The following is an 18,977-nucleotide window of genomic DNA, read 5'->3' on the forward strand; positions in this document are numbered from 1 at the left end:
CTATAGTCTTCACTTTTTTAAGTTTATGTACATTCATAAAAAAGATATAGGCATGCATGTAAAATATGTTAAGTTAATTAACTTAAATAACAACTAATACATGTATCATTATGCCATTATATATTCTATTATGTCATAATATGTACATGCACATGTACTGACTGTCAGTCTCATATTTCTAGTCAGTTTCAATGCAAAGAACAACTAAATTTTATTCAAATTAAAATACTCAAGAATTAGCTACATGTGCTTGTTAATTATTTAATTTGTAAACTTCATTTATACTATTTTAAAATCTTGTATCATTGCAAAAACCTTTTTTTCTATTCATGGTGTAGTGAATTTGCAAGGCATGTAAGGGTGAGAGTCACTTTTTTGGAAAAAATTGCGAAATTAAACATCGTTAAAATTAGATGTAATTAATAGGCATGCAGTAACAGATTACCATATTTTGTTATGGATGGAAGCATTAAGGTTCAAATAATACAACTGCAAAGTACTAGGCTGACTAGGGTGATCCAATGTAGCATTATTTTTTTTACAACATTTTATGTGCAGAAGGTCCAATTGGAAGAAAACGCATTTGAAAATTCAAATTTGCATTGACATCAATGTACTAATGAGATATTACATAGTCATTTTAAGAAAAAATAAAAGTATTTTAGGATACAATCCTCCTTCATTATTTGAAGAATGGTAATACCTTTTTTGACCATTTTTACCCTGTTCGCAAAATTAAACCACCTTATGACATGCGACCATATTTTACATTTGTATATAATATTTTGAAATTCTGATACTGATGTGAAATCAATGCAGAAATAAATCAAATCAAATCAAAATCAAAAGCGCGGTTGACAGCCAAGATCAGCCAAAATCAAGACAAGGCGAAGGCATGGAAAATTCAAGGCCAAGGCAATTAGTCAAGAAGTAAGCAAATGAGAAGTGTTCCGTAATCCATGGGGTGATTTGAATCAGTACTGATATCCAACAAGCATAACACTAACATTTCATCAAAATCGGACATAAATAAAAAGTTTGAAATTGTGACATTTTGCTTATTTGTTTAAAAAAAGAATAATATTCACATTTTATTAGATAATAATTATATTGATTAATAATCATATGTCATATTATAATATATATATATATATATATATATATATATATATATATATATATATTGTAAAGAAATGGATGAAGAGAACAATATATATATATATATATATATATACTGTATATATATGCTAAATATTCATTGATACGCAAATGAAGGAGTCGATAATGTCACTTTTCTTTACACCGAAATATATACAGTGCGTCTCAAAAAAAACTATACACTTTTGAAATGGCTGCCAAACAAAAAATATGTCACTTTGGGGAAAAATGTCTATATATATAGAAAGCCAATAAAATAAACTTTCAAATGACACCAAAAAGTTGAAAAACTATTCATGCTTGAGTGAGCACTACCCACTTAAACAAAGGATATGAAAATTAAGGTGGGCAGGAATAAGCCTTCCAATTTCTTTCAGTTTTTGAGAATCAACAAGGACCCTCTTGATTGAACAACGAAAGGTTAATATAAACCAAAGTTTATTTTTTTCCACATGCTCAGCAGAGAATGAACCTATAACTTTTTATTACCAATGTAATAAATGTAATTTTCAATTACCAGTGTAATAAATGTAATTTTCAATTACCAATGTAATAAATGTAACTTTCAATTGCCAATGTAATACATGTTATTTTCAATTACCAATGTAATAAATGTAATTTTCAATTACCAATGTAGTAAATGTAATTTTCAATTACCAATGTAATAAATGTAATTTTCAATTACCAATGTAATAAATGTATTTTTCGGTACGCAAACAATAATGGAAAAAATGTATCTAACATGACTTCGTAAATTAATTCTTCAAACTGCTAAATAACTTACATAATATATAACGGATATACCATTGATATACAAGAAGGCCTATTGTATGCTATGGGTGACATCACCTCACCAAAATGCCATTCACCCGTTTACCACAACATGGACCGACAAGAAACCACATGCACACACCGGCCCATCCATTCTCACGTCATGTACGCCGCGCTATGCAACCAGACCTGCATGCATCCCCAACGAGTATCAACCATTCATGTTCTGCAATTAAACTTCTTGCTAATCTGCATTTAAACACAATTTAAGACCGTTACCCAACCATAGCATTAATACATCATGATCTGTATAATATAGCATTGTATTTGTATTAAAGATAAAATTTTAGCCCAATTTATACTCACGAAAAGCTAGAGTCTAGCTACCCTTCCAAGAATATGCATTCCGTTTCTGGGATTTCATGACGTACCGGGAATCCCCCCCTCTAATCGAACTTTGAACCCCCATTCCAAATGCAGGCATACTATACAAAATGCACATTCACCTGGTTTAGCGAAGGGAAGTTAGCGAAAAGTTTCAAGGGACTGTAATAACCATGGAGCTATTACAGAATAGCTCCATGGTAATAACTGAACGTTTTGCTTGAGTACGTAGCCTATGGTAACCGGTTTTCTCTGGTATTCCCATTTCTTCACGTAAAGCCTTTGTTAATGAAATTGATTTTACTTCATATAAAGAATTTGGTTCCATGACTTTTTATCTGGCGACATTTTTAAGCCCAAAATAAAAACCTGACCTCCCAAACTATAAAATGAGCCTAATCATTATCCTAACATTGTTCTGAACAAAAACATATGCTCTCTGAGATATAAAGACCAGAGCAAATGTCGCAGGAGCCTATGTCGTGTCACCAAAGAATTTTCTGCTGTGACCAAAAACAATTCTTGTGTTACGATATTGAACAAATATCCAATAACATATATTTAGTTAAATTATTTTTTGTTTATTATTTACAAGAAATATGTCATATAGGGAATAAAGGAAATAAAACAAAATAATAAGTTTTATTACATATCTTGAAGAGTCAGTTCTGGGTAATCCACAAATATATCATGCAAGTCCGAATAATGTCCGAATTGGCTCGCGATGATTTCTTAGATTTAAGTCCACAATGCTGGTGATGATGAAAGTGGTGTTGAAAGGCGATGGATAATTATACAATCACTGTAGTACGTTGAAATGTCCGTCAAGACGAAGTTGATGATGATGAACAGTCAATTTCAGCAATCCATGGGTTGACAAATGTTCTTCAGAACAGGTTGATGATCTCGATGAGAACTGAGAATTCCTCTCTCAAAATAACTGCAAACAGTTCATTGTTGGTGAGCTAATATTTCTACAGAAGTTAACGTATTCCAGGTGGAGATAAGCTATGCTCTGACATGAAGTCAAGCCTGAAACTCTGAGTTCTGATCGAATCAAAGAAACTGCCAGCTTTTCTATGCAAATTTCCACAGTACTGAAAGCTTCTAGTATTGTCTTTACAGAGAACATTCTCATTCTTTTTTAATAGTCCAATTCTAGAAGACTCTTGAATGACCCCAGTTGAATTAATAATGTAATTAACATAGCTAATCCCAATGTCCCTTTTCACTGCCTGTACTCTGCAGTCTCTATTGTCTGCCAATATTACATAAATACCATATATTGCTCTGCCTCATTTAAAGCGAGTGCCTAACAAAGCTTATGTGATACATTCGGGAGTATTCTTATTATGCAATGCACTTCCTTAGACATGTTTTTTTTTTCTTTTTTGAATCTTTATTGCTTCAATAAAACAAAATATATGTACAATATTCATCGTGTACAACAAGATACATCAATATACATCAATATTCATCGTAATGAAGATAAAGTATAAAATACATAACAAATACAAGCAAGTCTCAACTTGGTTCAAAATTAGTAAAAGGTCTCCATTTTTTATAATGTAGCATCTCCTTGCCCTTTTTGAAAGCAATAAACTTTTCAACATTTTCAACAAATTTCAACTCATTTATGAATATAGCTAACGAAAGTTGTCCTTCTTGACATTTTGTTCTGAAAATGAAGTATTTTGCAAATAAAATTATTGTGTTTGAGAGATGTTGAAACTTACTTGGAACACCAAAACATATGTCAATATTTGAAAATTTGTGATAACTTATATTGTGGAAATTCAACCAAGTATTTACCTCCGTCCAAAACTCAGAAACAATAGGGCATAAACAGAATAAGTGTATTAACGTTTGTGGTTCAGTTTTACAAAAATTACACAATGGTGAATTCTTCACACCTATCTTAAATAAATACTCATTAGTTGATATACGACGGTGAATAAACTTATACTGGAACATTCTGATTTTTTAATCCAAAGTAACCCAGTTAGTAGTCAAAAATCTATTTTGCCATTGGATCAGAAGACTTAGATCTACATTTAAATCATTCGACCATTTTTCACACTGGTTGGTATCTGATATATCTAAACAATGTTTTTTTATAAGCGTTAAATAGCAGGATTTAGTTACCTTCTTATAACTTATAAATCTCTTTAAACTATTTACATCGTCAGATTCATCATTTGTAACACTTGATCTTAAAGTATTTTTCCATTCTTTTCTAAAACAAGAAATCAATGAAAAATATTCCAAATAACATCTTTTAGGCAGATTGAAGTCGTCTAGAAGTTCATGAAAAGTTTTAAATAGTCCATTGTTCTTTATAATATCTTTTACATATAAAATACCTGCTTCAAACCATTGTTCAAAAAATTTTAATATAAGAATTATTCCACAATGATTGATTAAAAATATCTTTATATTTAACTGGGTTGAAGTATCTGTAATGAGACCATGAAGTTAAAACATCTTTCCAAAAATTATTCAAGTGTTTATCCAAATCTTTACCTGTAAAGTTACATTGTAAAATATAATCACCGCCTATCTTATTCATATTTATATAAAATAACATCTTCCAGTTACCTTCGTTTTCTTTGTCTAAAATTCTTTTGACCCAAGCTATTTTCAGTGCCTGACAAAAAGTTTCTGTATGAATCATTTTCAAACCACCATCACCTATATCGTTATACAATATTTTTCTTTTTATACGATCTTTCTTATTACTCCAAATAAATCGAAAAAGTTTACTTTGGAGAGAATCAAAAAAATGTTTTGGTGGATTTCGAATAATGCTAAATAAATATACAAATTTTGGAATTATTAGAGATTTGATGACAGTTATCTTCCCAGCTAATGATAATGTTCTCATATTCCATACTTTCAGTAGATTGTCAGCCTGTTGTATTTTATCATCAAAATTTAAATGGTATATGTCCAATTCATCAGAAACAGGTATTTTTATTCCTAAGTAAGAGAATGCGTCTTTTACCCATTTAACTTTACTTTCTTTGAAATTATTATTTTTAGCACTATCTAGCCGTATTACGTTACTCTTTTCTATGTTTATGTTTAAACCTGATATATTTCCAAAATGAGTTAGGATAGAACAACAATTTTCAAGATTCTTCTCCGTAGCTGATAAGTATATGATTGTATCATCTGCGTATTGGCTTAATCGTATTTCTTTATGTCCAACCTGAATCCCTTGTATCTCTTTAGATTGTCTTATCAATGCCCCTAAAATTTCGGCCCCTATTAGAAAAAGATATGGGGAGAGTGGGCACCCCTACCTTACCCCTCTCTCGATATAAAAAACCGGGGAAGAATATCCATTATTAAGAACACAGCTTTCAATATTATTATATAAGGTTTAGGTTCGAATCCATCTTACACAGTCTTGTTTAAAGGCTTTTTCAAAATCAATTGAAAAAGCTAATCCAGGTCGTTTATTTTCCTTACAATATTCCAACATATCTAATAATAAACGAATATTTTCTCCTATATATCTCCCTTTCATAAATCCTGTTTGGTCTGCTGAAATTATCGAGGGTAATACTTTTTTTAGTCTGTTTGCTATTATTTTTGCTAAAATTTTGTAGTCAGTATTTAAAAGAGAAAGGGGTCGCCAATTTGTTAATTGTGTTGTGTCCTTCCCAGACTTAGGGATCAAAGTTATAATGCCTCGTCTCATAGAAGAGCAAAGTTCACCATCGCTATAACATTTGTTAAACAGTTTACATAAAATACCCTTAAGCTCATTCCAATAGCATTTGTAAAAGTTAGCAGAAAGTCCATCTGACCCAGGGGTCTTATCGTTTGGCGTTGACATCAGAGCTTCAAAGCATTCAATTTCTGTAATAGCGCCTTCACAAACCATAGCTAAGTCTTCTTCTAAAATAGGTAAGTTCAGTTCTTTGTCCCAAAATTCATTGTTACTTAAAGCAGTGTCATTTGACTTGTATAAATTTTCATAGAATTGTTTTTCTTCCTCGAGGATATCTTTTTGCTCCGTTATCAGGTTTCCATCAACAACAAGTTTTGTTATAAGTTTTTTGTTAAAGTTTCTTTTTTCTAAGTTAAAAAAATATTTAGTATTCTTTTCACCTTCCGCAACCCATAATGCTCTGGTGCGGACCATTACTCCTTTAATGTAACTTTCATGAAGATTTATCAAATCAGCTTCCTCACATTTCATACGTTCTTTTAGTTCTTCATTATTTGGATCTTGCTGTAATAATCGTCTAAAAAAATCAATGTTTTTTGTCTTTTTTTCTATATTCTGTTTTCTTTCATTTTTGTCATATTTGGAAATTGTGATTACTTTTTGTTTAATATAATATTTAAAAAATTCCCATGTTTTTGTAACATCAGATATGTCATTTTCCTCTAAAAATGTTGTTATTGTTGTTCTTATGTCGTCTTTTATACTTTCATTCATAAGCAGTGAGTTATTTAATTTCCAAAATCCAGGCCCTCTCCTTGGAACCAATCTATTTATTTTGATACTGATTGCCGAATGATCGCTCCGATAACCATATTTCATATCACATTCATCAATAAAGTCTCTCAATGAGCTGGATATTAGAAAAAAATCTATTCTGCTTTGAGAAAAATTATACTGCCATGTATACTGAATCTTACACGGATTCATGTCTCGCCATATATCAATTAGATCGTAATCACGTTTTAAAGTTTCGATGCAATCAAATGATTTAGGGTGATATTGTTTTGAGGTTGGATTTCTATCTAAATGTGGGTTTTGAACTAGATTCACCTCCAATAATCAAAGGTTCAAATGCATAATCTCTTATCATTTCATGTAAAGTAATAAAAATATTGTTATTATCATTATTTGGACCGTATATATTCACAACTGAAAAAGTAGTTTTACCATATGTAATATTCAAAAGAAGGATCCGTCCTGCGTCATCTTTTTGTATTGAACAAACTTTAAAATCAGCATTTGGTTTAAATAGAGCACAGACACCTGCACTGGACGATTTTCCATGTGAAAAATAACATTTGGATCCCCACTCACTTGACCAATATCTTTCAACTTCGGCGGTACTATGAGTTTCTTGTAAAATAAAGATATCATATTGTGTATTTCTTAACCAATCAAACATACATCTTCTTTTACTTTGTCTCTGAGACCTCTAACATTCAAAGAATATAGCTTTATATCAAGACTTGTCTCTTCCATCATCATAATATATAAGTCTCATTGTATCTTCAATTGTACACATTGTATATTTTAGAACTTGATCATGAAGCAGTATATTAAGCATGTATAGGTATAAAAAGAAATAAAAGCTAAAATAAGATATTAACATATGTACATTACTCAAAAATATCAAGAAAAAAAATTTGAAAAGAGGATTCGGCAAATCCTTCCTGATTGATCTGTCCATCATCAAAACGGAGTGTAAAAGGAGCATTCTTTGTAACGCATAGTATAGGCCTAATATTACCACGCTTACCATGAGAATGTAAACAGTGAAAAAAGAGGATTCTCTTTTTGCATTATTATTTTGTTTAACTTCAAATAAAGATTATTTGTAAACAAAAAGAAAAAAATTAGTTTACGTCCGCCGGATCATATCTTTTTTGCTTAAAATGTATAATAACATTTATGAAGTAAACTTAATGCTGTCAGATTTGTATCCAAGGTCTCAATATTTTGTTAATTTAGCCAGTTAGAATACTTCATCATCTTTGGCGTTCTTGAGATCTGAGAGTAGGATTGTTTTGAGTGGTCCGGGTGCATCTTTAGGTCCTTCTTTGTATTTTATTACTCTCGGGACCGAGTTGGGGATGAACGCGAACTTATTTCCATTCCGTAGTTCTTTGACCTTTGCCATCAGTCGTTGGTGATCCTTCCTCGTGTCTGGATGAACATCGTCGCTTATTCCGATTCTTGCGCCATGAATACGAACATCTTTAAGCGCTGGGCTCTTCTTCAAGATTGCCTCGCGATCAGTGAAGCGTAGTAGTTTAACATGAATGGGCCTTGGGCGAGGATTGCGCTGGTCGCTTGACTGAGGACGGGATATGCGTGGTGTACGGTGGGCGCGTTCTACTTCGACATTTTCCATATGCAAATGAGATGCAAAAAAATGACGGGCGTATTTTGCACAGTCCTGTGACGTGGAATTCTCCTCACCCTCTGGTATGCCATGAAGGATTACATTGTTTTGTTTACTTCTATTCACCAAATCAACAACGCTTTTTCTCAGCTCATTTACATAGCCGTAATCTGCTTTAATTGTGTTGATTCTATCAATTTCTATCTTAATTTCTTCAACTTCAGACTCTAGAAATCCGGTACCGTTCTCTAAATCAGAAACCCTTGTATCTAAGGATTGCAGCTTCAATTCAATATTAGTGATTTTGTCATTTATCATATCGACTTTCTTGCTCACATTTTCAAGCACAGAGACTTTGTTTAGAATATCATGTAGCATCGATTCAATGTTATCTGAACGTACCTCTGAACGAGTCTCAGCTTTTCCTTGTATGTTGGGAGGGGCTTCGTCAAGAGATATGTCTATTTCAGTGTTATCCTCCGAATTAGCCGATCTAAGCCGCTTAAATCCAAACATGGTGTAATCCAACAGTGGTAGTAGAATTCAAAGTCCAAAAATGGTAATTTAGACCAATTTAAAACAAAATTTATTGCAGCTCCTTACACTATACGTCCTACGCTTCCATTTATCAGGGCGCCCTCTCCTTAGACATGTTAGAGAAAAAAAATGACTAAATGGCATGGACCTGGGAAGCGGGGGTGCGGGGGGTGCTAAAGCACCCACAAGATTTTCCCAGGGGGTGCTGCGTGTATTATTTAGCATAGGCAGCATCCCCTGGAATTCTGGTAGGTGTGTCATTATAGGAGAAATGTATGAAAAATGACCAAGATCTTGGGTTAAAACCACCTTTTTTTTTTGGGGGGGGTGGGGCTTGTTAATTTTCTAGGCACCGAAGCGACTTTCATTTTACAGTAAAACCTTTTTTTTTTGGCTTTTCAAATTTACATAGGCGGATGCGGGGGGCGAGTGACCCGGCCCCCCCCCCCTATTGGTGGAGAAAAAAGAGGTGGATGACAAGTGAATAAAATAAGGGGAGGAAAAGACTTGGGAAACAAATCTTTCAGGTCACAATTTATACAATATTCGCTCGCACTTCGCGAGCGCATTGAATGTTTGATGAGATGCATAAATAAATTTCCTCAATAGGCTTATATGGAGCTTCAAATATCAAGTTTTTAAGTCAATATACAAAACATATTTCAGCTCCGACATCAAGCTTTCAATATTTGTTTGATTTACAAATTGATTTTTAAAAAGTGCTCTATAAAATGTATATTTTGTTGTCTCAGTATCAACATTTTTAGCTAGCGCTGCGCGCATTATTTGATTTGTCAAGTACCTATTCTCTTCGTGTTTTCCATAAAGTTCTCAAAATATTCATTTTCAGGTTTGATTGTCAACCTATCCGCCAGCGCTGCGCGCATTTTGATTGTTGTGTAATATATACCCCCTATAAAAATAAGTAACTCTATAACAAACTACTTAACATGCCTCATGATTCCGTCATCATTCCGAATTATGACTTGTTTCTTATAGATCCAGAAAAGGAGAAATTTTCATATAGTGCTTCTAGACCATTTTTTTACGCTGAATATGAATATATGACGTAACCAGGCTGTATCCTGAAAATTAACCCGTGAGGGCGCTTTTTTCAAAATGGCCGCCAAATTTTCAGAACATTTGAATTTTCGTACATAGATTTTGACTTAAACATTCCATTGCCACGAAATTAGTGTCATATGAAAGACAAATAAATTTCCTACAATTTGGTACCATTTATAGGGGATAAGTAGGTCATTTGGCTGAGATTTTAAGTAGAAAACTGCATTTTTTGTCATTTTTTCCCAAAAATTGGAAATTTTGCAAATACATGATTTTGCATAATTCTAAGAAAAATGAAACAATTACCTTGAAATGTTCAAGAAAACTTTATTGATATACTATTATCACGTGGATGAAATTCCAATTCTGTATCATTCTTCTTAGCAAATTTATAAGGTATCAAACTTGAATACTTCAATTTCAGAAATGTCGCTTTATGTATGCATTTCCATAGACTAATACATATAACATGTATAATATGTATAATGTATAGTTAAAAATTAAATGCAATTATCTCCGCTCGTTAATCACTTGGATAGTTAAGAGTAGGATTTCTCTATCAGCTACATAAAACAAAATGTTGGCACATCAAGGCCTAACACTCTCATGGGGTGGGGGTGTCGAAGCCCCCCCCCCCCCTTGGTTATATCATGTTGTTGTATATTGCCTATTTGTTGGAAAAAATCACTGTTTTTTGGAGCACCCATTGAAGCAAAAACAGGCATTTCTACTATACTGTACAGCCACTTTGATTGATTGCAAAATTTTCGATTTTTGGGAAAAAATGACAAAAAATGCAGTTTTCTACTGAAAATCTCAACCAAATGACCTACTTATCCCCTATAAATGGTACCAAATTGTAGGAAATTTATTTGTCTTTCATATGACACTTATTTTGTGGCAGAGGAATGTTTATGTCAAAATCTATGTACGAAAATTCAAATGTTCTGAAAATTTGGCGGCCATTTTGAATAAAGCGCCCTCACGGGTTAATTTTCAGGATACAGCCTGGTAACCTCATATATTCATATTCAGCGTAAAAAAACTGGTCTAGAAGCACTATATGAAAATTTTTCCTTTTCCGTGTGGCACCTTGCTCAATTATAACCCGGACTATAAGATATATTGATGTACCTGATAACTTAGAAATAATATGGATTCGAATTCAACCCAAGAGGCTTCCCAGAGCAGTTTCTTCCATCGTTGTTCCCGTCCTTTATTACCCTCCTGGTTGTAATACATCTGACAAACTTATTGATCACATCCATCAAGTGAGTGAAACAATGTTTTCTAGATATCCCGATATGGGTTTCTTAGTAATGGGGGACATGACTGATCTCGACATCTCATCTCTCATCCTAGACCCTAGATTCGTCCAGTGTGTGATTAAACCGACACGCGGCTTACAGCACTTATTATCAATTGCCGACTGTATAGCATCACCCATAGGAGCGAGTGATCACTGTGTTCCCTTTGAGAGTGATCACCAGAAAAAACGGTAATATCACCCAAAGTCGTACCACTAGGCCGATGAAAGAGAGTGATATTCGCGAATTTGGGATGAGTATCATCAACTGTGATTGGTCACCAGTCTTATCTGTAATACATGTGAATGACAAATGCAATGCGTTCTACTCTATCCTAAATCCCCCTACACAAACTGTCAAGCTGCACAAGCAGGATAATCCCTGGATTACACCTTCTATAAAGTCACTGATAAAACAACGCCAAAGGGCTTTTGCTTTGGGAGAGATGTGCGAATGGCGTCGCTTGAGGAATCGCATTATCCATGAAATTGCAACATGCCAAATATGACTTCTACAACAATCGTGTTAGGAAATTGAAGAGCTCCAACCCAGCGTCCTGGTATAAACACTTCAGAGCAATGACGTCAAGCCGGACTGGATCACCATTTCCCCTATGGACTTCGAGGCAGTAGCCAGTAACATCATTAACTTCTTTGTGAACATCGCTAGTGATATTCCGAGATTGGACACGTCTGGCCTACCGTCACACTTGCTGATCGACCACTTCCACAGATCCAGCCATGGGAAGTTTATCGAGAGTTAAGAGCTATAATCAAAGAAAAGCTTCAGGGCCGGATGGCATCTCGACGAGACTTGTCAAAGAATTCGCCTACGAGCTTATTTGCCCTCTCACTGATATCTTGATCTGTTGATTGCTTCGTTCAGCCAGTCGTTAGTACCAGAATGCTGGAAGAGAGCCCATGTAGTTCCTTTGCCGAAAACATCTCAACCATCTTTAAATGATCTGAGACCAGTTTCCTTGACAGACCATTTTGCCAAGGTGGCTGAGAAATTCATAGTCAAATGGACTCTTACCGATATGGAGAAGTTCATTGACCCTGCGCTATTCGGCAACACGAAGGGAATCTCAACCTCCCATTACTTGATCGATTTACTTCAGATGATCCATAGTAACGCAGAAGAGCCGGAAATGATTACCACGATTGTTACAATTGATTTTAGCAAAGCGTTTGACAGGATTAACCACAACATAGCCATTGCCAATTATCTGCTCGCGCTTTGCACTCGCATTATTAATGTAGAAGAATGTTCAATTACTCATCATTTTCATGATTTACAAAACATGAATAGTGTGTCTCATTTTTAGGTGTAAATTTCGAATTCTCCGCTCGCGCTTCGCGCTCGCATCAATTGTTTAGTTATATACTTATCCTTTTTACGATTGCAAAAAGTGCTTAGAATTTCCATTCTTCATGTAGAAATGTCAAAGTTTTTCAGCTAGAGCTTCGCGCTTGCATAATTTGATAGTTGAAATATTTAACGTCTTCACGGCTAACTGCAAGCAGCCTTTAACAGATCCTGTATGGATCAAATCAAAACGTATACTAGTAGTAATTTTTGCTCGCGCTCGCAGTAATTATTTAGTTGGATACACATCTCGTTTAGGAAAAAAAAAATTGCCCAGAATGTTTAAATTTTAAATACATGAAATAACAAATAGCTCGCGCTTCGCGCTAACACTAATTAAGTAAGGCTTATGAGGTTATGTATATGTTGATTTATAAAAAGAAAGCTTAGAAGTGACTATTAGGACAACCCCTTCAAAGAAACAAACAAAAATCAACTTCGAGCGGCCGATCGGAGGAAATATAACTGAAAAAAATCCGCCCTCCCCTCTATTGGCAAAGGCTGGATCCGCCCATGCATCTATACATGTCTACAACAGATTGGAGACGACTAAGGAGGCACAAGAGATGTAAAAAAATTGAGAAGGACAAGAAAATATGGAAATGGAAACAGAGACCGTTGCCGACGGGTCGCGTGCCGAAGGGGCTAAATAACTAGCCACTGAGGACCCGGGGCGCGGGCCGGGGAGAGAATCCGGCGCTCCGCCGGAGGATCGACATGTTGAGAAAAAAACATCGAACGAACGGGCATGACAGCAAGGCAGGTAACCCGAGTGATATGAAAGAAATGCGTCTTACGATCATCACTAAAGTAGATTGTACCAATAATACAGTTGAAAAGATGAATGTGAACCTAGATATGGCCCTTCAGAAAATTAATGAAAGAAACTGAAAGAAATGGAACAACACAGTGATTTTGAGCTGAAGGAAATGAAGGACAGAGTTAGACAGCTTGATAAAGAGAATGTTTGTATGATTTTGAGGAGAACTTCAGATATTAAACTTCTCGACTCAATTGAAGATAAAGTAGGACGCTATTAATGCATCAAAGTTGAAGTACGTAAGGAAATATTTATCATTGTTTATGTATATGCACCCAATAATTAAAAGGAACATGTGGTATTTTTTACTGATCTTTATTTGAAACTACAAGAATACAATGATGAAGGACATAAATGCCTAATAGGCAGGTGATAGGAGGATCCTTTAACTTTATACAGGACTTGGATATGGATAGAGAAGGTGGTAGTATGAGAACAGTGTGGACATAGGCGGCGGAAGCGGGGGGGGGGACGGGGGGACGTGTCCCCCCTAAATTTGAGGTGGGGGGACGATCCCCCTAAATTTTGTGGTGATAACCTTTTTTTTTTTTTTTTTTTTTGCTTGTCAATTCTATTTCCTGCGTCCCCCCTAAAATTTTGGGTTGATAAATCTTTTTTTTTTTTTTTTGCTTGTCAAAAAATGTTGGTTGGTCCCCCCCTAAAATGTTTGGCTTCCGCCGCCAATGAGTGTGGAAACCCCTGGGGGCAGTCAAATACATTGTTGTACACACGCGTGACCAAGTAATTTCCTCCTAAACACCTCGTAAACGAGTTTTTCTCTGTGTGCAAAATAACTCCCTAAACAAGTTTTTCGCGGGCTTTATTTATTTACACATTTTGGCCCCTAAACAAGTTGTCGCCAGAATATGACTCCGGTGAAAAAGCTATGGGGAATAGCATACCCTACACATGTTTGGCTAGTCTTAAAAAGAGGGCTAAAATCTGTCATTTCCAATACTGAACTAATTGAACTTAACATTGAAAAACAGAGGCATATTGAAGGATTGCATTATGAAAAATGGACCCCTGTTGAAAAAAAAAAATTTGATTGTATCTTTGATAATAACAAATAACTTGTTAGTTTTTTACCCACTTTTCATGTACTGTGAATTATGTTTTTGTATTGCTTTTGTATCCTATATACCATTGTAAATGTGATTGATATTGTGATGTTTGTTGTATACATACCGATTGTTTTATCAATAAAAAGTTTTGAAAGAAAAAAAAATTGTTGCCTCGCAGGCAAACAAGGTTGCCACAGCACGCAGTCAACTAAGGTTATAGTGGCAACCTATGCAACCTTATGTTATAGAAAATTTAAATTCGTTAAGTGTTTTGATTGTCAGATATTTTGTTATGTATTTTGTATCTTTTTTGTTAATTTGTATATGAAAAAGTTGCAGAAATCAATCAATGGAATGAATTAAACACTTCCGCCCTTTGTATTCAGTGCTTTATTACTTTGATGATGAAGCCAACATTGGTGACAAAGGTATAGGGCGTATTTGGTGACTTTGCCGGGCTATTCAATTTGGGGTCTGCATTTTGAGCAACACACATCAATATTGGAGGTGTTGGTAAATAGAAATCATCGTGGATATGCAAGACAAGAGATCACATTTATATATATATTTTTTTTTTGGTGATCGTGATCAGGATGCCTCTCTCGCTAAACAGAGTAATGAAAACTCGTTTTGCGATCAGAATATGTTTAGTGTATTAACTTGAAAACGGGATATTTTAATTCCCGATGTATTCCTCGATCTAGAGCATGCTAATGTATGTCACTAAAGCAAGGATTACACCAGAACCCAATCAACTGCAAATCCATTCGAATACACGTATTTTGATGGTTTCGGAGTATTCTGTTCTCCAATCAGTTCTCCCGAACCATCGCGAATGCGATACAATTCGTGTGGGATTCTGGAACATTCCCGGAGGAATTCGACTCGTTTAGAAAAGTTCGAAACTAGCTGAATACCCTCTAAAAAATACTCCCGAGTGTGGCCAAAACAAATTTCATTCGGGCCACATACGGGTGGTATTCGGGGCGTCCGATATTGATTCGGGTCAATTCTTGACGATTCTGTGTTGAATCGGGACCTATTCGGGACATACTGGTCGGAAGCTTCCCGAATCGGAGACGAATACGTTTCGAATCCACCGAAACCATCCGAATCAAACAGTATTTGGACAGAATCGGTCCGAATTTATTCGGAAGAAATCGGTACCTGTGTAACCCTGTCTAAAGTTATGGTTATACCGGAACCTAATCAGCTGCGAATCCACCCAAATACTCTTAATCGGGTGGTTTCGGAAGAATTCTGTTTTCAATCCGCAAATGCGAAAACAATTTGGGAGGGATTCGGGATCATTCGCGGAGGAATTCGGCTCGTTTAGAAGAGTTGAAAACCAGCCGAATACCCTCTAAAAATACTTCTGAATGTGGCCACAACAAATTTCATTCGGGCCACATACGGGATGTATTCGGATGACATTCGGTTAAATTAGGGGAGGCATTCAAAGTATTCTTGGCAGATCCGGATTTATTCGTATCATCTTGGGAGTAAAAGGCCGAGCTTGGAGCATTCGGCCATATTCGTTCCCATACGGATCAACATTCCGGTCGCCATTCGGCTCTTATCAGAGCCATCGGGCCACATTGGGCTCGATCATTGTTATTATTCGGGTGGCATTCGGCTATATTGATCAGAGTCAATTCTTGGCGATTCTGTGCTGAATCACAACCTATTCGGGACACATTGGTCTCTATTCGGAAGATTCCCGACTCGGAGACGAATAAGTTCTGAAACCATCCGAATAAGACAGTATTCGGACAGAACCGGTCCGAATTTGTTCGGGAGAAATCGGTTCTGGTGTAACCCTGTCTAAAGCTATGGTTACACCGGAACCTAATCAGCTGAGAATCAACTCGAATATTCTTATTCGGGTGGTTTCGGGAGTATTCTGTTTTCAATCCGCGAATGCGAGAAAATTCGGGAGGGATTCAGGAACATTCGCCTCGTTTTGAAATGTTCAAAACCAACCGAATATCCTCCAAAATACCCCCAAATATGACTACATCAAAATTTAATTTGGACCACATTTGGGATGTAATTCGGTTGGGTTAGGGGAGATATTCGGAGTATTCTGGGCAGATTCGGACCTATTCGTATCATTTGGGGCGTAACGGTCCGAGCTCGGCGCATTTAGCCACATTCGTTCCAATTCGGGTCAACACTCGGGTCATCATTCGGCAATTCTGGGCACCTTTGGCTCAATTCTTGCCACTATTCGGATGGCATTCGTCTTTGACCAAACTTGATTTCTTGGCGATTATGCGCTTAATTGGTATCTATTTCAGACTCATTCGTCTCTATTCGGGGAGCTCCCTAAGTCAGAGAGATGAAAAGTGGGAGAACAAAAATGATGTAGGGCTATCCGGAGAAATAACAACGTCTACATCTAAACTAATTGATGGGGGGAAGTGGTTGACATGGCACTGGGATATTATCCTTGGGTGCTACATATATTATTCTCCAACGGCAGCACCCCTCCCCTCCCCCCCCCCCCCCGCCTGGAATTCTGGCAAGTGTTAGAAAATAGAGAAATGTAAACCAAACCTATATTTTGTATTGAAACTTTCGTTGGTTGCTTTTCAAATTTCTCCGGACCGAATTGACCTTCATTTTGAAGTAAAAATTTTTTTTTTTTTGCTTGTCTAATTTACATCAGCACCCCCAGTTAAAAAAAACATTTTCAGTGTCTTGGTGGTTGATGCCATATTTTGTTCTCAATTGAGTAAGTATTTGGAGATAAATGAGCTTCAGCTTCTGCTTCCTTTTTTGACAGTTTTCCCATTCCTTCCCTTTTCTTTCTCCTTCGTATATTTCTCTATCTATCTCCTTGTTTGTTCTTTGAGCCAGTTTTAGAAAATTATAACCATGTTTTCATCCGATACTAAAAAAATCATGCCGCTGGGAGAAATACAAGAAATTCATGATAACGATTGGAATATCTCATCAGTAAACTATAATGTATTGATTATCTGATACGATGTCAAATATCATAGCAGGTAATCCTGTTGTAATTTCAAAATTACAAGTAACTTTAAGTATAACTTTGATAATAAAAGATGGTGAAATTGTGCACGCTATTTACTGTGTCAACCATACTGTAATTGAAACTCTTTATACTCTTGATAGTTTACCACAATCATTGTTACTTGCACATTGTTCTGATTTATTAGTTTAGCAATAGATATTAATATCGAAAGTCTATAGAGTGAGGGCACAGAACTAATGTTTTCAGGAAGGAGACGGGGGACAAGCCCGAAACGTTTATCAATGATATATGATAAGGAAAAATGATATAATTGGGTAAACCCGTTTTCACATTTTACATGATTATTTTAGTTTTATTTACTTTTTAAAATCATTTTGGATCTTGTGTTTAAAGTGTGGTAATGGGGGTGGATTGGTCACATATCCCTGTTGCACATTAGATCGTCTGCATCTGCGGGGTATACATTATGCAGCTTACTGTTATCCAACGAAATCGAAAGACCATAATAAGTGCCTACAAGAGCAAAACCATTAATTATGTTTAGATACTCTAACGATCTTGACAGTCTTTACTCTCGAATGTTTATGCTTTGTCCAACATCACAACTAGACAATTACCTGGACGTGTGCACATGATATGCGAAAGGAAGTTATTACACTGGCAAATGCGAAAGAGCAATTCTCTTGGCAATCATCATGGATGCATTACTTCTTTATTTGCTGTGTTTGATATTATTAGCACGTATGTATTAATATATTCGTACACTCTAAAAAAAAGAAAAGGAAGAGCTAATGCACTTATGGGTGCTGATTTTGCTCGTTCTTATTTGAACTAGACAAATCAGCACTCCGAAGTGCAGTCACTATACACGCTCCCTTAGAGCTAAATTAGGCGCTTCCTTTTATAGTGTGCACATCTTTTGATAAAGTCGAAATATATGTTTGTCTTCTACGCTTCCGATAGATTATTTGATTAATCATTTCACCAAAAATATGGCGAACCAATTGGAGATCACATTGTAAGTTAGATCGCACTCGAAAACGTTAATGATTGTTATAACTAGTTGGAAGAGCCACAACACACGCACACTAACACATACCCACACGCATACACACCCTTATAAATTAATCACATTAAAAATAATTGTATTGTTTGTTGCAAAATAAAATGTCTGGTCTTGAACATACTTTCACTTAGCATGCTTTGTTTCAGCCCATTCAAAGGTCCACGGGTGAGCCTTTACGGTTGTGTATGGTGATGAGGGTGCATGCCTGCTCGTGTGTTTACCATGTTTACTGTGCGTATGTGTGTTTGTAAGGAGGTGTGTGGGGACTTCGATACTCTGCAGAATGTAGCGATTGGTTATCATGTGGTGTTATTTCAAAGACTATGTCATGTTTC

The sequence above is a fragment of the Lytechinus pictus genome, chromosome 4 (assembly GCF_037042905.1).
Source record: "Lytechinus pictus isolate F3 Inbred chromosome 4, Lp3.0, whole genome shotgun sequence".
Lineage (NCBI taxonomy): Eukaryota > Metazoa > Echinodermata > Echinoidea > Temnopleuroida > Toxopneustidae > Lytechinus > Lytechinus pictus.